The following is a 21,002-nucleotide window of genomic DNA, read 5'->3' as shown; positions in this document are numbered from 1 at the left end:
CGGGCAGATTATTTAACCTTTCTGAGCTTTAGTCACCTCCTGGGTTGAATGGAGACTATAACACTAGGGCTGTCACAAGGATTGAAACCAATAATGCATTAAAAGCATTTAGCATGGTGCCTGGCACACAGTAAATGCTCAATAAATGTTTGCTTAGAAAAACAAAAAGGCAAAAGCTAACTTCTAGAGCCCCCTCCCTCCCCCAATCTCCCCAATCAATAAAAGCAACCCTTTTATCTAAATCCCCGGGACCAAAGGGAAACCAAACACAGCAGCTGCAGCTCTGCCTCCCAAGACCCGCGCCCCCGCCTGCCTGGGCTTCTCTCATTGGGGGCCCACCACTGCCGCCGTGGCCAAGGAAAGATTGCTGGCGCGGTGACCTGGCCGTGAACCTTACCCCAGCCTCCAAACACGCACAAAAGCATTTCTTCTGCCTCAGCAACGCGGGCACCACCCACCCCAGTGTACCCTTCCCCATCAGGGAGTCCAGGGAACTGGGCTGATCCGTGCAGAATTACACACCTGCCTGGGTTTTGCTGCCTGAGACCAACGCTGGGGCACAGAAGAAAAATGAAAGAAAAATGTGTTCTTAATATTCATGACTCTTGTGGTATTTTTGTGCACCGCACTGAGTTACTGTGTAAAGAAGAGAAATTCAATCCAGTGTAAAATGTGCTTCGTAGAGGAGGAGGTAACACAAGCTCTTGAAACCCTGAGAACTTTTTGTTGGTCTTTTCACAAGAAAATTGTGGGGTCTTCCAGGTGGGCAGAGAGGTTGGGAGGCACACATTCTACAAAATTAGTGGGGAAATAGATCAGCCCAAACTCTCAGGGACTTCAGAGACAAGTCCTGCTGGCTGCTTGTTAGATGTGATGTGGTGGTGGCCTGTTCCCTAGCGTGATCTTTGGTGGCTCACATGCCATGGGAACACTAGGGCAATTTGCCATGGGCAAATGCAGGCAACATGGCATTTCAGATTTGATAAAAGTGCAGCTGTCTCCTTGGCTATCTTTGGATCACAATTTACTTCCTGTAGTGAGATGCAGCAGAAAGATCCCAGGTAAGGTCCCAGGTTTGAATCCTATTTCACAACTTAAAAGCCACATTGCTTAACCAATCTGACCCTCAGCCACAGGAAAGAAAATGGAGGTGATGGGAGCTGCCTGAGACGCCTGTCGTGAGGGTAAAATTAAATATGATGATGATTATAAAGCCCTGAGTCCCGTGCCTGACACATCACCGCACTCCACAATATCTGTCCCTTTCCTCCACAAGTGTCCATTTCAAAATATAGCAGAGCCACACCACCACCACCAAAGAAGTCCAGTGGATCAGTTATCTAGATAAAGCAGAACAATTTTTTTAATGGCAAACAGTAGATAATTGAAATAATAGGGATTTATTTTCCCCATGGAAATTATCTAAATAAGCCTCAAATTTCTTGTGGGTGCAATAAACATAGACTGATAAACAAGGGACTCACTGGCCCTGGATGGCCCCCTCGTCACATTTCCAGAAAATGGAAGGGCAACTTTGCCTTTGCAGAAAGTGGGATAAAACACAATTTTCTAACTCAAAATAATTGTTCAGTGCAGAGAACCAAGTGAAAGGGAATCCCTGGATCCAAGGTACAAGATTCATGTTAAAATGAAAGGAACTAAAAGTCCTAATATACTTGGGCTTAGCGTAACTTTAGATACCACCTTTTTAAAAAAGAGGGTTTTTAAAATCAATTTATGCTTTCAGTTTTTAACCCATAATACCTAAAATCAGATCAGAGGGATCTAAAATCAGAATTTCCAAATTAGGCACCAATTCTAGTAACCTAGTGAAACTTTCTGTCAACTGGTGCTTGGCATCTTTTTCTCTCAACTTTGAGGCACAATTTACATAAAGTAACATGTAGCCATTCTGCATGTACGGGTTGTTGAATTTTGACAAATATAAACATGTCTGTAACCCACAGCAGTCAAGATCTAGAACATTTCTATCTCCCCCAAAGTTCCCTCATGTCTCTTTGCAGCCAAATCTCCCTGCCCCCACCCCAGCCAACAGTTGTGCTTGTTCTAAAATGGCATAAAACTGAAATCAGGAAAGAGATCCTCTTCTTTTACTCTGCATGTTTTTGAGATTCACGTAAGATGTTGTGTATATCAGTAGTTTATAGTTTTTTTTATTGCCAAGAAGAATTTTATGGTATTACAATTTGTCCATTCACTTACTAGTGAACATTTGGGTTGTTTCTAGTTTTGGCTCTTGTGAACGAAGCTGCTATTAATAATCATATAAAAGTCTTTTGGTAGACATGTGTTTCCATTTCTCTTGAATAAATACCTAGACATGGGAACACGGTAAGTGTGTATTTAACTTTTAAAGAAACTGCCAGCCCGTTTCCCAGAGAGTCTGTACAACTTTACACTTCAACCAACGATGTACGACAGATCCAGTTACTTCATATCCTCACTAGCACTGGAATTGTCAGGTTTTTGGGGTTTTTTTTTTTGCATTTGAAATATATTCTTATTCTGCAGATTTATTGAGGTATAAATTACAGTCAATAACATTTGCCTGTTTTAAGGACACAGTTTGATTAACTTTGGTAACTGTATATAGTTGTGTAACCACAACCATAATCAAGATATTGAACATTTCTATCACCCAAAAAAGTTCCCTTGGGGCTCCTTGCAGTTGAACCCTGATCCTCAGCCACCACTGATCTGCTTTAATTATAGTTTTGTCTTTCCCAGAATCTCATGTAAATGGAATCATACAATACATAGTCTTACGTAGTTTTTTTCACTTAGCTTAGTTTTTTGAAATTCATCCATTTTTGTTGTGTGTATAAATATTTCGTTCCTTTTTATTACCAATTAGTATTCCATAGTATGGATATACTACAATTTGATTATCCATTCATCAGTTCATGGTCACTGGATTACTTCTAGTTTGGGGCTATTATGAATAATGCTTCTAAGAATGTTCATGTACAAGCCTTTTATGGCCATATTTTTCATTATTCTTGGGTGAATAACAAGGAGCTTAATTGTTGGGCTATATGGGAAGCATGTTTGTAAACCACAGACAACAAAAATTAAATGAAATTAAAAGAAAAAACACAGCCAAACTCTTTTCCAAAGTGACTATATAATATTGCATTTCCCATGCAAGGCACTGAATGAGTATTCCAGTTGCTCCACGCCTTTGTCAATACTTGGTATTGTCCATCGTGAACATTTTAGCCATTCCAGTGGATATGTTAGTTATCTCATTGCATTTCCCTGCTAAATAAGGATGCTAAACATATAGTCATGTGCTTATCATTCATTAACCTTTGTTACGTGAAGTATCTATCCAAGTATCTTGCATGTTTTAATACTGGATTTTCTTTTGAATAAGATTTTGCTGATGTATTTCCATGTTTAATATGTACATTTACCTTGTTTTAAAAAGTTGCATGTTAACCTAGTATAAAGTATTGTCTCTGTTTTATGCTTTGAGTAAAATGAGAAAAAAAAGACAAGTTAATTTGTTATGTTACTCTATTATGTACTATTACACATACCTTGTAGAAAGGGATAATTATAAATAATGTTTACACCTCAAAAAAAATTACTGGATTTTCTTTTATCTTATCTAGCTGTAAGATTGTTTACATAATTTTGCCTCAAAGTCCTTCATCAGATATATGTATTGTGAATATTTTCTCATAGTCTGTCGTTTTCCTTTCCATTTTATTAACTATGTCTTTTGATGAGCAAGAGGTTTTAATTTTTATTAAATCCAATTTATAAATTTTTATGACTATTGATTTTTTTTTATGCCCAAAGAAATCATAGCCTATCCCAATGTTGCAAAGATTTTCTGCTATCTTTTCTTCTACAAGGTTTTAAATTTTAACCATTACATTTAAATCCATGATCCATTTATGTATAGTTTAAGGTGGGGGGTCAAGGTGTCTTTTCTCTTCCACACAGCTAGCCAGTTGCTTTAATACCAGTTGCTAAAGAGAATACCCATTCCTTTGGAACCTCTGTTGAAATCAATCTATTGTATATGGGGGTATGTTTCTGGGCCATATGTTTTGTTCTTTTGATTTATATGTCCATCCTTACATCAATATCACACTAGATATTGCTGTACATCTACAGTAAATTTTGTAATCAGGTAGGTTAAGTTCTCCAACTTTATTCTTTTTCAAGATTACTTTGGATATTCTAGAACCCTTGTGTTTCTATATAAATTATAGAATCAACTTGTCAATTTCTATAAAAAAATCTGTGTGACAGATTTGGACTGTGCTGAATCTATAGATCAACTTGAGGACAAGTGCCATCTTGACTGTATTGAGTGTTGTAATCCATGAGCATGGCACACCTCTCAATACCTCTTATTGAAGTCTTCATTTTCTCAGTAATGCCTTGTAGTTCTCAGGGCAGAGGTCTTCCACATATTCTGTTAAACTTATCCCTTAGATAGTTTATAGTTTATAGTTTTTTATGCTATTGTAAGTGGAATTGTCTATTGTATTTGATTTTCTAATTATTTACTGCTAGTATATAGAAAAAATTGATTTTTATAAATCGATCTTATATCCTTTGAATTGGCTACATTTACTTATTGATTCTACTTGCTTTTTCACAGATTCCTTAGGATTTTCTACATATATGACCATATTGTCCATGAATAAAGTCAATTTTATTTATTTATTTATTTATTTATTTATTTATTTTTGTCTTTTTCATGACCGGTAAGGGTATCGCAACCCTTGGTGTGGTGTCACCCGCACCACGCTCAGCCAGTGAGTGCACCGGCCATTCCTATATAGGATCCGAACCTGCGGCGGGAGTGTCGCTGCGCTCCCAGCGCAGCACCCTCCCGAATGCACCACGGGGCCGGCCCAATAAAAAAATTTTAATTCTTCCATTTCTATCTGTGTATGTCTCACTTCTTCCACTTGACTTATTGTACAGGCTAAGATCTCTAGTTCAACATTGAATAAAAGTGATGAGAGTGGACTTTATCTTGTTTCTAATCTTAGGGATAAAATGTTTAATATTTCACCATTAGGTATGAGGTAAGCTGTAGGTTTTCTGTAGATACCCTTTATCAGGTTGAGGAAGTTCCTTCTGTTTCTAATTTGCTAAGAGTTTTTATTATGATTATGGGTGTTGAATTTTGTCAAATGCTTTTTCTATGTCTTTGAGATAATCACATGGTTTTTCCCCTTTAATTCTGTTAATGGGACTTACATTAATTGATTTTCAAATATTAAATCAACTTTGCATTCATAGAATAAACACTACTTGATCGTGATATATTATTCTTTTAATCCAGTGCTAGATTTGATTTGATAAAGTTATATTAAGGATTTTTGTGTCTATGTTCATGAGATGTTGATCTATGGTTTTCATGTATGTTTGTCAGGTTTTTGTATCAAAGTGATGCTGCCCTCATAAACAAGTTGAGAAGTATTTCTTCTTTCTCCATTTCCTGAATGAGTTAATATAAGATTCCTATTATTTATTCTTTAAATGCCTGATAGAATTCACCAGCAAAACCATCTAAAAAAGCTGGAGTTTTCTTTGTGTGCAGGCTTTTGATAGCGTATTCAGTTACTTTGACAGGTATCGGGCTATTCAGGTCTGGCAATGAGTTCTTAGATGTAACACCAAAAGCAAAATGCATGAAGGGAAAATTTGATGTTAAGCTTTATTTAAATTAAACAAAACTTCTGCTCTGCAAAAGACACTGTTAAGAGAATGAAAAGATAAGCCACAGACTGGGAGAAAATATTGACAAAACGCATGTCTGATAAGGGACATGTACCCAAAATATACAAAAAACTCTTGAAACTCAACAACAAGAAAAAAAACAATCCAATTTTCAAATGGAATCTGAACAAACACCTCAAAGAAGATATACAGTTGTCAAACAATCATCTGAAAAGATGCTCAATATCATATGTCATTAGAAATACATTTTACCACACATTTCAGTACACTTGCACATGTGTGCATAACATAAATACATGAAACACAACTTTCTTAAAACCGTTCTCCTGTTAATGTTATGCACTATAAAGTATTATCTTCATGTTACTATTTTAAAAAGCAGAGATGTATATGAAAAACATTATTTGACCCAGAAAAACATTATTTGGTGTTTTGTTTTAGAGTTTGTTGCCTAAGAAAGTAGACTTGTGTTATCTCTATAATTCAGTGCAATGGACATTCCATTTCCTAAAATGAAATTGTTATTTATAATTATCCTGATGATGATGATATTAATGAAAAGAAATGCCTAGTATATGAAGGCTGCCAGTCACTTTTCTACAATTAGTTCAAATTCTTTAAAGTCTACAAGGTAGATATTATAACGTCTGTATTACAGATGAAGAAACCAAGTGTCTTAGTCTGATAAGGCTGCCATGACAAAATCCCAGAGACTGGACTACTGAAACATCAATTTTTTCACAGTTCTGGAAAGTCCAAGATCAGGGCACCAGCAGATCAGGTTCGAGCTCTCTTTCTGGCTTCTTATGGCCACCTTCTTGCTATGTCTTCACGTGGCAGAGAGAGAGAGAGAAAGAGAGAGAGAGGGAAAGAGAGAATATGAATTTGCTGTCTGGGTGTCTGTCTTATAAAGTCACCACTAGTTCCATTATAAGAACCCCACCTTCATGACCTTATCGAAACCTAATTACCTCCCAAAGTCCTCATCTCCAAATACCATCATACCAAGGGTTAGGGCTTCAACATATGAATTTTTCAAAAATTCAGTTCATAGCTCTAAGGTCCAGGGAAGTAACTTCATCAGTTGGTGGTAGAGACCAGGCTAAACTCTGACCTACCTGACTTGAAAACTCATGTTTTCAGTAGACAGTATCTACCATTAATAAAGCTGGGATTTGAAACAGCTTCCAAATTTGAGATGGGCATTCAAAACTTTAAAACATCAAAGAAGAAGTTTTTTTTTTTTTTTTTTTGTCTTTTGTCTTTTTTTTCCGTGTCCGGCAATGGATCGCAACCCTCAGTGTTGCCCCCGTACGGGACCAGGGACCGGCAACGGGATCGCAACCCTCGGTGTTGCTCCCGCGCCTCGCTCAGCCAGTGAGCGGGAACCGGTCTGTATGTGGGATCCGAACCCTCGGGTGGCAGCGCTGCCGCGCCTCCTAAGCGGCGCACTATCCAGTGCACCACTGGGCCAGCCCTCAAAGAAGAAGTTTTAAAAAGAGCACAGTGTTTGTGTCCCCACATCACTTCTTCATGACAAGAAGCGCTCTCATGAGAAAGCTCACAAGGGAAAGGGCAGCAGAGATTGTGGGATGAGGGAAGATGGAAAGGGGATAATGCAAGTGCTGTGACAGTCTGGCTGGTCAGGGACCACCCTGGCCTTGGCCCCAGTGGTGCCTGACCCTCCAGCCTGCCCTTGGATTCCCTTGGAGTACAAAGAGGCCCGCAGTGACGGGTGCTCTCTCTTAGGAAGGTAGGGCTTTTCCCCCTGTTTTAACTTCAGCCCCTGCAGGATAAAGGTGTAGGGCTTTTTGAGGTGGCATCCAAAAAAGACATCAGCCAAGTCTTAATGTCTGCCTATCACCAAGAAAATAAAGTTTTAAAAAAATTAATCATCCTCCTCACCCCGACTCCAACCCATAGCCTCCCCCATTCTAGAGCCTCCTATTCAGGGGATGGGGGTGGAGTCATAGCACCAGGTAATAAGCAAACATTGTAAGCTGACATTTTAATATATGTTAAATGTTTTTCTTTTGACCATGTCAAAAGGTCCCAGTGTCAAAACAGCCAAGTGGACATGTCATGCCTCTGAACGGCACCACTGAGCCAGCCATGTCAAATGCCCAGCATCACACCTCCCTGGGTTTTGGCCAGCTCGTGCAACAAATATGTCCATCGACATACTATGCTCCAAGACCAGGGGCGTAGTCGCCACCAGGAAATGTGTGTGACAGAGGGACCTTTGCTGTGAACCTGCCTGTGCCCCAGGTGGTGGGATGTGGGGTGGGAAGGAGGGGACAGAGCTTGGCAGGTCCCTGGATGGGTGATGGGAGGTGGCTGGAGTCACACCACCAACAGGACCCTGATTCTGCCCGTTCTCAGGGCAGACTCTGAGGGCACAGTGGAGGGAGCACTGTGCTGGGCCTGGGTTCTAGACCTTTCTCAGCCACTAGCTGCCTGGGCCTCAGTCTTCTCTGCAGTAAAATTCTGTAACCTGGGTCCTGCTCATCTATTAAATGAGAAAATGCATGTAAAGTGCTTAGTACACAGCAAGCGCTCCACAAACTTTAGCTGTTACTATCACCACCGTGTTCTTCCTCTTCTCCCCTCCCCCGCCCCTCAGTTCCCTCTCTTCCCCCTTCCTCCTCATTCTCCTTCTCTATCTTGTGCTCCTCTTCCTTTTTCTAAGAATATTGTCAGTATTAAAGGAAATAATGGATATGAAAGGACTTTTAAAACTGCTATACACATAGCGAATGACTTATTTTCACTTACTGTAACTCTTGCCATCCCTAGAAATCAGTGAACAAAGAACAACTATCCTTTTTATCCCAGGCAAAGTATCCAGCACCTGCACAGTGAGGAACGTGCCATTTAAGGTTCCACATCTATCTAGTGAGGAGCATATACTAAGCACTCACTAGTCCTGCAATGGCAGCAATAGGGGCACCTAAAACCTTTTGAATGGCACTGATCCTTTTGGGAAAGGGAGACACTATTTTGCAACGATTGCTTTTTTTTTTTTTTTTTCTTATCTAAGGATACTTCACTCCAAGAATGGGCCCAGTCATGCAAAACAGTGCTAGTGGCTAAAACATTGAGAGAATGCCATCTTTCTAGCCAGAAGACCAGGAAGGAGGATCCTGGAAACTGGAGAGTGTAGGAAATCCTACAGAGGGGAGATCAGGAAAAGGCAATCCCTAATTCCATGTATGAATCAACAAAACCCCAAGCTCATGGCCCCATGCTGCACATGTGTAGAACATACTCGAATAAGCACGGAAAGGGCCGCCCATAGAAGGTGAGATGGAACTTGTAGTTTGAACCTCAACAGGTGATGGCCTGCTAAAACAAATCACCGTTCTCCAGAATATTTTAGCAGGACCCAGAATCTCACAACTTAATATACAGAGTGCCTTGGATACAAAAACAAAATAACTTGACACACAAAGAACCAGGAAAATCTGACCAATTCTCAAAGGAAAAGACAATCAACAGAGGGCAACCTCAAGATGACTCAGATGTTAGTATTATCAAAGCTTTTAAAGCAGATATATAATAATCATATGTCATGAGGTAAAGATAAACATTCTTGAAACGAATGGAAAAATAGACATGCTCAGCAAAGAAATAGAAATTACAAAAAAGAACCAAGTAGAGATTTTAGAATTGATAAATATAACATCTGAAATTTTAAAAATCACTGGATAGGTCCAAGAGTAGGATGAAGATGACAGAAGAAAGAATCAGTGAACTTGAATATAAATCAAAAAATTATCCAAACTAGAGAACAGAGGGATGAGATTGAGAAAAAAGATTGAGTTTTAGGGACCTGCATGCCAATTTCAAAAGGTTTAACATTTATGTCACTGGAGTCCTTCAGAGAAAAGAGTAAGATTAGTACAGAGGAAATAAAATGTGAAGAAATAATGCCCAAGTTTGCAAAACTGGTAAAAATCATACATAAATTTACAGAACAAAGAAGCCAAACAGATCTTAAACTGGGTAAACTCAAAGAACAACACACCCAGACACATCAAAATCAAACTGTTAAACACCAAAGATAAAGGAAAAAAAATCTCGAAAGTAGCCAGAAGCAAAAACAACACACTGTATATAAAAGAACAACTATTTGAAATACTGTTGGTTTTCTATCAAAAACACTGAGGCCTTGGGGCCGGCCCGGTGGCGCACTGCGCTAGTGCGCCGCTTGAGAAGCGCAGAGGCGCTCCCGCCGAGGGTTCGGATCCCACATACGGACCGGTTCCCGCTCACTGGCTGAGCGAGTTTCGTTGGCGACACTTATTTTTGCGATCCGTTGCCGGACACGGAAAAAGACAAAAAAAAAAAAAAAACACTGAGGCCAGAAAACAGTGAAACATCATTACAGTGCTAAAAGAAAAAGAATGTCAACCCGGAATTCTGTACCTGGTAAAAAAATCCTCCAGAAGTGGAAGCAAAATAATGACATTCTCAAATGAAGGAACATAAAAGAATGTGTCACTAGCAGAACTGCTCTAGAAGAAATCCTAAAGACAGTTTTCCAGGCTGTTTTAGTCCATTTTGTGTTGCTATAACAGAATTACCTGAGACTGGGTAATTTATAAAGAACAAAGGTCTATTTGGCTTACGATTCTGTGACAGCTGCATCTGGCATGGGCCTCAGGCTGCTTCTACTTATGGTGGAAAGTGGCAGGCAGCCAGTGGGTACAAGCAGATCACATGGCGAGAGGAAGCAAGACAGAGAGGAGGTGCCAGGGTCTTTTTAAACAACGAGCTCTGGTGGGAACTAACGGAGTGAGAACTCACTCATTAATCCCCCCTCCCCCAGGGAGAGCATTAATCCATTCATGAGGGATCCGCCCCCATGACTCAATCAGTTTCCAACACTGCCACATTGGGGATCAAATTTCCACATGAGTTTTGGAGGGGACAACGCATCCAAACTCCATCACAGGCTAAAGAAAAATGATACCAAAAGAAAACTCAGATCTTTAGGGACAAAGGAAGAGAAACAGGAAAAGTAAATATCTGGGTAAATATAATAGACTATTTTTCTCCTCTTAAGTTTTTGAAAATAGCATGACTGTGGAAAGAAAAAATGATGTCATTGTCTGGGGAAGAGTTACGATGTATGTGTATATAATACCTGTGACAAGTGTAACATAAAGGGGGAAGGCTAAAGGGATATTTGTGATTGTAAGACTTATATATTTTACTTGAAACAGAAAAATATTAACTCTAAACAGATTGCAAAGGCAAGTTTCTGTAGTATAATGTCTAGAGCAACCACTAAAAAAATACAAAAATATATGATTGAAAAAGCCAACAGATAAATTAAAATAGAAAACTAAAAAATAATCAAATAATCCAAAAGTGGCATGAAATGGAATACTGAGGAATAAAAGAGACAATCAGAAAAACCATAAAATAGTTGACCTAAATCCGACTATATTAGTAGTTACATTAAATGTAATGGTCTAAACACATCAATTAAATGAAAGAGATTGTCACATTGGGTTTTAAAAATAGTCCCATATAAATACATGCATAGCTAAAGTGAAAGAATCAGAAAAAAAACATATCATGCAAACACTAATCAAAAGAAATCTGGAGTAGTTATATTAATATCAGACAAAGTAGTCTCTAGAACAAGGAAAATTATTAGGGATAAAGAGGGATATTACATTATGATAAAAGGGTCAATTCACCACAAAAATATAGCAATCCTAATTTGTATGTACCTAAAAACAGAGCTCAAAAATATTTGAAGAAAAACTAATTGGACTAAAAGGAGCAAAAGATAAGTCCACAATTATAATTGCAGACTTTAACACTTTCCTCTCACTCCTCAATAGAACAAATACACAGAAAATCAGAAAGGATATGGAAGACTGGAACTATACTATTAAAAAAAAATTGACCTAATTAGCATTTATAGAACATGCCACCCAAAACAGTAGAATAAAAATTATTTTCAAGTATACATGGATCTTTCACCAAGATGAACCATATTAGAGACCATAAAACAAGCCTTAACATGTTTTTAAAAATTAAATCATATAAAAACTTATCTTCTGATCATTATGGAATTAAATTAGAAATCAATAACAGAAAGATCTGGAAAATCCCCCAAACACTTGGAAATGAAGCAACACACACATAAATAACTTATAGGTTAAAGAAGAATTCTCAAGGAAAATTAGAAAATATTGTGAAATGAATGAACATGAAAGTAAACTATAGCAAAACATGCAGATGCAGCTAAAGCAATGCTTAAAGGGAAATTTATAGCATTAAATTGTTATATTAGAAAAGAAGAAGGCTCTCAAATCAATAATCTTAGCTTCTATTTTAAGAAACCAGGAAAAGAAAAGAAAATTAAACACAAAGCAACCAGAAGGAAGGAAACAGTACAGAAAAAAAAAAAAAAAAAAATCAGTAAGATCAAGAACAGAAATATAGAGAAAAATCAATGAATAAGAAAATCAGTTATTTCAAAAGATAAAATAAAATTTATCTAGCCATCTGACCCAGGAAAAAAAAGATGTGAAATACCAATATCAAGAAAGAAAGAATACCACTTTAGAGATTTTAGACATTAATGGATAATAAATACTGTACTACAAATAGCTCTGTTATTAATTTGACAACTTAGATGAAATGAACCAATTTCTTGAAAGATACTCACCCACAAGAAAGTAGACAACCTGAATAGTTCTTTGTTTCTATAGGTAAAAACCTTTCAATGAATAAAATTCCAGTCCCAGAGAGTTTCATTGCTCATTTCTGTCAAACATTTATTTCTGGAAGAAATAAAACCAATTTCACACAACCTTGTCCAGAAAATAGAAAAGAATGGAATACTTCACATCTTATTTTAGGAAGGTAGCATAACCCTAATACCCAAACTGAGAAATACATTACAAGGAAAGAAAATACAGACCAATATCCCTCCTGAACATAGATGCAAAAATCCTCAACACAATTCTAGCAAGTCAAATCCAGCAATACATAAAAAAACTAATACATCAAAACCAAGTGGGGTTTATCCTAGGAATGCAAGGCTGGATCAACATTCAAAAGTAAGTCAATGTAATTCACTATAGAAGTAGACTATAGAAGGAAAACTATGTGATTACCTCAATATATACAGAAAAAGCACTTAACGAACCTCAACATCCATTCTTGATAAAAACTCTCATCATGCTAGTAATACCAGGGAAGTTTCTTAACTTAATAAAGAGCATCTATAAAAACAGACCACTGATGGGGCCGGCCCGGTGGCGCACTGCTATAGTGCGCCGCTTGGGAAGCGCGGAGGCGCTCCCGCCGAGGGTTTGGATCCCACATACAGACCGGTTCCCGCTCACTGGCTGAGCGAGGTGTGGACGCAACACCGAGGGTTGCGATCCCGTTGCCGGTCCCAGTCCAGTACGGGTGCGACACTGAGGGTTGCGATCCGTTGCCGGACACGAAAAAAGACAAAAAAAAAAACAGACCACTGATGACATAATGGACAGTTTTCCCTCATAAGATTGGGAACAAGGCAAGGATCTTCTCTTACCACTTCTATTCAATATCACAGTAGAGGTCCTAGCCAGTGCAGTAAGAAAAAGAGATGAAAGGTATGCAAATTGGAAACTAAGAAAACTGTCTCTATTAGCAGATGGCATAATTACCTACACAAAAAAATTTCAAATTAAAAAAATCTACAAAAAGGCTCCTGGAACTAATAAGTAAGTTTAACAAGGTCATAAGATACAACATAAATATACAAAAACCAACTATTTTCCTTTATGTTAGCAAAGAACAATTGAAATTCAAGATTAATGAACTAGTACCATTTCCAATAATACCAAAAAATGAAATTCTTAGGTGTAAATCTAACAAAATATGTGCAAGATCTATAGACAAAACTATAAATCATGGCTGAAATAAATCAAAGACCTAAATAAATGGAGAGATACACCATGTTCATGGATTGCAAAACTCAATATTATTCAAATGTTAATTCTCCTCAAAGTGTTCTAGATACATCAGAAGCATGATATATAAAAGAAAAATGGACAAATTAGATGTTTTATAAGTTTAAAAGTTTTGCTCTACAAAATACACTGTTAAGAGCATGAAAAGAAAAACTACGTACTATGAAAAAATATTTGTAAATCACATTTATAGTAAAGGACTTGTTTCCAGAATATATAAAGTATCTTCAAAACTCAACAATAAGAAAACAAACAACTCAATTAAAAATGGGCAAAAACTCTAAACAGACACTTCGCCAAAGACATATAGATGGTAAATAATCATAGATGCTCCACATCATTAGTCATTAAATAAATGCACATTAAAACCACTACCTGCTTCTTAGAATGCCTAAAATTTTTTTAAATGACCATGATATCAAGGGAGCAAAACAACTGAAGCTCATATACATTGTTGGTGAAAATGCAAAATGACATAGCAACTGTGGAAGTTTGTTTTTAATAAAATTAAACATAGAGTTACCATAGACCAAATGATTCCAGACCTAGGTATTTACCCAAGAGAAGTAAAAACTTACATTCATACAAAAAACTGTAGGTGAATGTTTATGTAACATCTTTATTCATAGTCACCAAAACCTGAAAACAACCCAGATGCTTTTTAACCAGGGAATGGATAAGCACAATTTCAATGGTACAACTGTAAAACGGAATACAGTATACTCAACAATAAACAGAAACTATTGGCTCATACAACATGGATGAAACTTAACTGTATTTTGCTAAATGCAAGAAGCCAAATCTAAAAAAGCTACATATTGTATGATTCCATCTTTATGAAATTTGAAAAAAGAAAATTTAAAAAATCAGTGGTTGCTAGGAATAGAGGGTGGGAAAAGGGCTTATAAGGAAGGACAGCACAGGAGAATTTTGGGGGTGATAGAACTATTCTGTATCATGTCTGTGGTGGTGAATACATGACTCTGTACATTTGCCAAAATTCTCAGAACTGTACAGTGCAGAGTGAATTTTACTGCATGTAAATTTATATAAAATAAAATCAAGCAGGAAGAGGTGAGAACTCAAAATGGAATAGAAACTGTAACAAATTAATCTAAATGAATTACAAATTAATAGCATAAGTACACTAGAGAGGGTAGGAGAGAAAAGAACTAACGCAAACAACTCAAAAACTGCATTTTGACTAGATATTATAAAGCTGAATAGAAAAAGAGCTACTCAAATACTATATTGTAGTTAGTGAATTTGTTTCTCAGAGTTACAAATTATGTAACTGTGAGCTGTAATGTGTGAGTAATTTACACTCATAGAGTATGAGCTAGCAATTTTGAAACAACTTTGTATGTATACTGTACTTGAACAAATAAATAGATAAATTTGTAAACAATGAAGACTGAGTGTCTCACAATCTGAGAAAGCAGTCACAAATAGCAATGGGGAAGGCTAGAATAAATACTGGACTGGAATTAGAGATACCAATTAGAGATACCAATATGAGCTAATAGTTTCTAAAATACATTCACTTAGATAAATACAAAAATGAACATAAATGAACATACACATGGGTTAGTATACATACATGTATTTATAAGTTCTGCGCATTGATAGAACCTAGAAATAATGACATCCCAGTAGCAATGAAGACAATTATTGCTCAGATCTTATCTTCTAAATACCATTCTCTATGGTATCCGAGGTTCCTCGGATAAGTGTCAATTCCAGGGCTGGAACAGAGGAAGTACAAGAGGAACCAGGAGCACCTGTCATGCCAGAAAGTAAAGAAGTGCTCAGAAAAGGATGAGGACAGGTGTAAAGGGCACAGGAACCAACCTCAGAGAACTCCCACTGGCCAAAGCTGAAACACTTGAGCAACAAAATGCAAAACAACAGAATAACCTACAGAATAAAACATATATACATGGGTCAAGACTGACATAAATAAATGAATAAATAAAGAAGTAAATGGGAGAAAAGGGACAGCTCCTCCTTACAGAAGAATTCCAACTGATACAAGCAGAAGAAATACAGGGAACAGAAAATCACCATTAGCACACCTCAGTAATTGTTGCAGATAAAATCCATGACAGATGCTAATATTAGTGAATGATTGGGGAGAAATGGGATATTTCCTTAGTCTCAAAATATCTCTTCCAAGATATTAATTAGAAAGGGGAAAATGCTAACTTTCAGTGGAGAATCCTGGCAAACGCCACCTGAACTAGGTGATCAATGTTAAAGTCATAGACTCAACACCATGGGCCCCCAGTGGAGTAAACTGAGCCCATCACTTCTGGGGGATCCTTGCCAAAGATGTGTCACCTCGATCTCATCATGAGAAAACATTAGGTCCAGTTTGAATGACATGCTACAAAATAGCTCTTCAAAGGTGTGAAGATCACAAAAGACAAGTAAAGATGAGGAACTGTCACAGATTGGCATCAGGGAGGAGGCTAAGGAGATGTGACAACTAAGTGCATGAGGAACTTGGGTTGGCTCTAGGAACAGAAAAAGGACATTAATGGAAAAATTGGTGAAATCTGAATAAAGTCTATGGCTCAGTTAGCAGTACTGTGTCAATGTCAATTTCTTAGTTTTAGTAATTGTACTATAGTTACACAACATGCTAGTTAATATTAGAAGAAGCTGGGTGAAGGATATACAGGAACTGTCTGTACTAATTTTACAACTTGCCTGTAAGTCTGAGTTCTTACAAAATATAAAGGTTTAACATTTCCTTTAAGGGAGGTTTAATACCATATATATATATACCATATATATTTAATACCATATATACACACACACACACACATATACATATGTATTCATGTATCTTATATAGACTCGTATATGATAATGACAGATGTAGAAATAAACCATAATTTTAAAATAGCACAAAGGATGGAAGGAGTAAATGGAATTATACAGTTACAAGGTTTTTCCATTATAAATGAAGTAGAATAAAATTATTTAAAGGTAGACTGTGAAAAGTTAAAGATACATATTTTAAAACTTAAAGCAACCACTAAAAATGAAAAACCACAATAAAACGAAAACGCACCATAAAAAGCCATGAGTGGAAAAAAATAAAATCATTAAAAAACTCAAGTAGTCAAAAAAGGCAGGAAATAAATGCTTTTAAAATGGCATATATGGATTGTACATATTTATGGAATTCAAGCTATATTTCAATACATGTATATGATGTGTGATGATCAAATCAGAGTAGCATATTTGTCATTGCAAAAATTCATTTCTTTGTGATAAATGTGATAAAATGTCATTTCTTTGTGATAACAGCATTTGAATTCCTCTCTACTAAGCCAATTGAGAATATGTAATAAATTATTACTAATTACGGGTGCCTAGCTGTAGACCACTAGAACTGATTCTTCCTACCTGGCTGTAATTTTGTGTCCATTAACCAAGCTCTCCCTATTTTCTCTTCTCCCCTCTCCCCTTCCCAGCCTCTAGGAACCACTGTTCTTCTACTTCTATAATCCCAACTTTTTTTCTTAGCTCCCTCATATGAATGAGAACATGTGGCATTTATGTGTCAATTAAAAAATAAATAACAAAAATGCCAATGGAATAGAGTTGATAGTCCATAAAGAACCCTTATAGCTATGGCCAGTTGATAAAAAGGGTGTCAAGGCAATTCAACAAGAGAAAGAGTAGTCTTTTCAATAAATGGTGCTGGGACAACAGGATATCCACATGCAAATTTGGGTCCTTACTTCACATCATACAAAATTAACTTGAAATAGATCAAAGGCCTATATGTAAGAACAAAACCCTTAGAAGAAAATTTAGGCATAAATCTTTGTGACCTTGGATTGGGCAGTGGGTTTCTTAGATATGACTCCAACTCCAACAGAAAAAAAAAAGGAAAAAGAAACTGGACATCATTAAAATTAAAAATTCTTATGCTTCAAAAGACACCATCAAGAAAGAGAAAAGACAACCCCCAGAATGGAAGGAAATTTTTGCAAATCATATATCTGATAAGGAACTTATGTCTAGAATATGTAAAGAACTATTACAACAGTAAAATGATAAATAACCCAGTTTTTTAAAAAATGGGCAAAGGATCTGAATAAACACACAAACTAATAAATAAGATATAAAGATCAGTAAGAAAGAAATAAACCTATCTCTGCCCTGATGATATGATTGTTTATAGGGTAAATTGTAAAAAAAATATATATGTACCATAAAAGCCTGCACCGCTAGAGCTAGGAAGGGAATTTTGCACTTTTCCAGGGAAGATATTCAAATGGCCAATATGCACATGAAAAGATGCCCAACACAATCAGCCATCAGAGGAATGCAAATCAAAACTACAATGAGATGCCACGTTACACCCATTAGGATGGCTATAATCAAAAAGACAGATTATAACAAGTGTTGGAGAGGATGTGGAGACATTAAACCCCTCATACATTTCTGGTAGGAATGTAAAATGGTATAGCCGCTGTGGGACACAATTTGGAAGTTCCTCCAAAAGTTAAACATAAACTTAACATATGACCCAATAATTCCACTCCTAGGTATATCCCCCAAGAGAACTGAAAATGTATGTCCAAACTAAAAATTGTACACAAATAGTCACAGAAGCATTATTTATAATAGCCACAAAAAAAAAAATGGAAACAATTCAAATGTCCACAGCTGATGAACAGATAAACAAAACGTGGTATATCTATATCATGGAATATTATTCACCCATAAAAAATAAACTATTATTAACATTCTATGACATGAATGAATCTTTAAAACAAAAGGCCACATAATGTACAATTCCGTTTACACGAAATGTCTAGAACATCAAAATTCATAGAGACAGAAAGTAGATTAGTGATTGCCAGGGCATGGAGAAGGGGAAAATGGGAAGTGGCTGCTAATGAGTATTGGGCTTCTTTTTGGAGTGATGAAAATGTTCTGTAATTAGATAGTAGTGATGGTTGCACAACTTGTGAATATACTAAAACCCACTGATTTGAACATTATTTTTTAAATGGTGAATTTTACAGTATGTGAATCATTTCTCAATAATAAAATGAAAACTACAGACCAATATTTGTCATAAACACAGATGCAAAAATCCTTAAGAAAATATTAGCAAGCTGAATCCAACACTATATAAAAAGGATAAAATGGCCATGTGGGATTTATTTGAAAATTAATGTAATTCACCACATTAACAGAATAAAGGATAAAAACCACCTAATCATCTCAATGGATGCAAGGTGAAAAAAATCAGTGCCACTTCATGATGAGAACTCTCAACAAACCAGAAATAAAAAGGAACAAGAAACATTTATTCTCTCACAATTTCCAGGGTCAGGAATTTGGGTGTGGTTCAACTGGATGCCTCAAGAAGGTTTCTCATGAAATTGTAGTTGGGCTGTTAGCTGGGGCTGCAGTCAGTCTCCTCTGAAGATTCAACTGGCAGGGGATACACTTGCAAGTTCACTCACATGGCTGTTGACAGGATTCAGACTGTTGGACTGAGAACCTCCTTGCAGATTGTTGGACTGAGAACCTCCATTCTTCACTAACTGTTGGCTGGAGGCCTTCCTCAGTTATTTGCCACATGGGCCCCTCCACAGGCAGCTAACAACCCAGCAGTTGGCATCCCTCAGAGCATGCTAGCAAGAAAAGGTAAGCCCAAAATGGAAGCCAAAGTCCTTTTAGAACCTAAACTTTAATGCAATATCCCATCACATCTGCTGCATTCTATTCATTGAGGCAAGTCTATAAGTCTAGCCCACGCTCAAAGAAAGGAGATTACACAAGGGTGTGAATAGGAGGCGGTAGAAATTTTGTCTATTCATTGAGGCAAGTCTATAAGTCTAGCCCACGCTCAAAGAAAGGAGATTACACAAGGATGTGAATAGGAGGAGGTAGGATCTTTGGGGCCTATCTTAGAGACTGCCTAATACAAAAGGAACATATGAAAAACTGCAGCTAACAGTATTAATATCATATCTAATGGAGAAATATTGAAAGCTTTCCGCCCTAAGATAGAGAACAAGGAAAGGATACACTCACTAATTCCGTTCAGCACTATACTAGAGGAACTTTTCAGTGCAATAAAACTAAATAAATACATAAACTAATAAGTAAGGCATAAAGATCAGTAAGAAAGAAATAAACCTGCCTCCATCCTGATGATACGATTGTTTATATGGTAAACTAAAAAATATACTAAAAAAATCCTGCACTGCTAGAACTTAAGAGGGAATTTTGAAAGGTCACAACATAAATCAAAATGCAAAAATCAATTACTATATCCTACTACCAAACAATTTTAAATGATATTTAAAAAACAATACATTATGTATATTTTACCAAAATAAAAAATTGAGGAAAAAAGCACAATACCTTTTACAACAACATAATAATACACAAAACACCAAAACACTTAGGAATAGATTTAATAAAAGATGCATAAGACCTCTACACTGAAAATTACAACATATTGATGAGAGAAATTTTAAAAGCCTTAAATAAATGGAGAGCTATACCACGTTAATGAATTAAAAGACCCAATATATTATTGTGTCCATTCTCCTCAAACTGATCTAGAGACAACACCATCCCAATCAAAATACCAGCAAGCTCTTTCATAGAAATGAACAAAATTATTCTAAAAGTTATTTGGAAATTCAAAGGAGCTAGAAGAGCCAAAACAATCTGTGTATAAAACAAATTTGGTGAACAAAAGAACCAAACAGACATATACAGAGCATTCCATCCAACAGCAGCAGAATAATACACATTCTTCTCAAGTAAATACGGAATGTTCTCCAGAATGGATCATATGTTAAGATTCCAAACAAGTCTCACTAAATTTAAAAAGACTGAAATCATATCAAGCATTTTTTCTGACCACAATAAGAAACTATATATCAATAACAGGATGAGTCTTGGAAAATGCACAAATATTTAAAGATTAAACAACACACTCCTGAACAGGCAGTGGGTCAATGAAGAAATCAAAAGGGAAACTTAAAAATATCCTGAAACAAACGACAATGGAAACACACATACCAAAACCTGTAACATCCAACAAAAACAGTTTGTAGCAATCAACACCTATGTTAAAAAAAAGAAGGGCTGGCCGGTTAGCTCAGTTGGTTAGAATGTGGTGTTATGCAGTTCTGGTCAAGATGGCGGAGTAGTTGGTTCCTGGTGTCGCTCTCTCCCACAGAGCAACCAATTAGCAGCTTTTGAGGAGCAGCAACAGAGGACCCGAAA

Source organism: Galeopterus variegatus, unplaced genomic scaffold, assembly GCF_000696425.1.
Source record: "Galeopterus variegatus unplaced genomic scaffold, G_variegatus-3.0.2 Scaffold8531, whole genome shotgun sequence".
Classification (NCBI taxonomy): Eukaryota; Metazoa; Chordata; class Mammalia; order Dermoptera; family Cynocephalidae; genus Galeopterus; species Galeopterus variegatus.
This window is presented reverse-complemented; position numbering follows the sequence as displayed.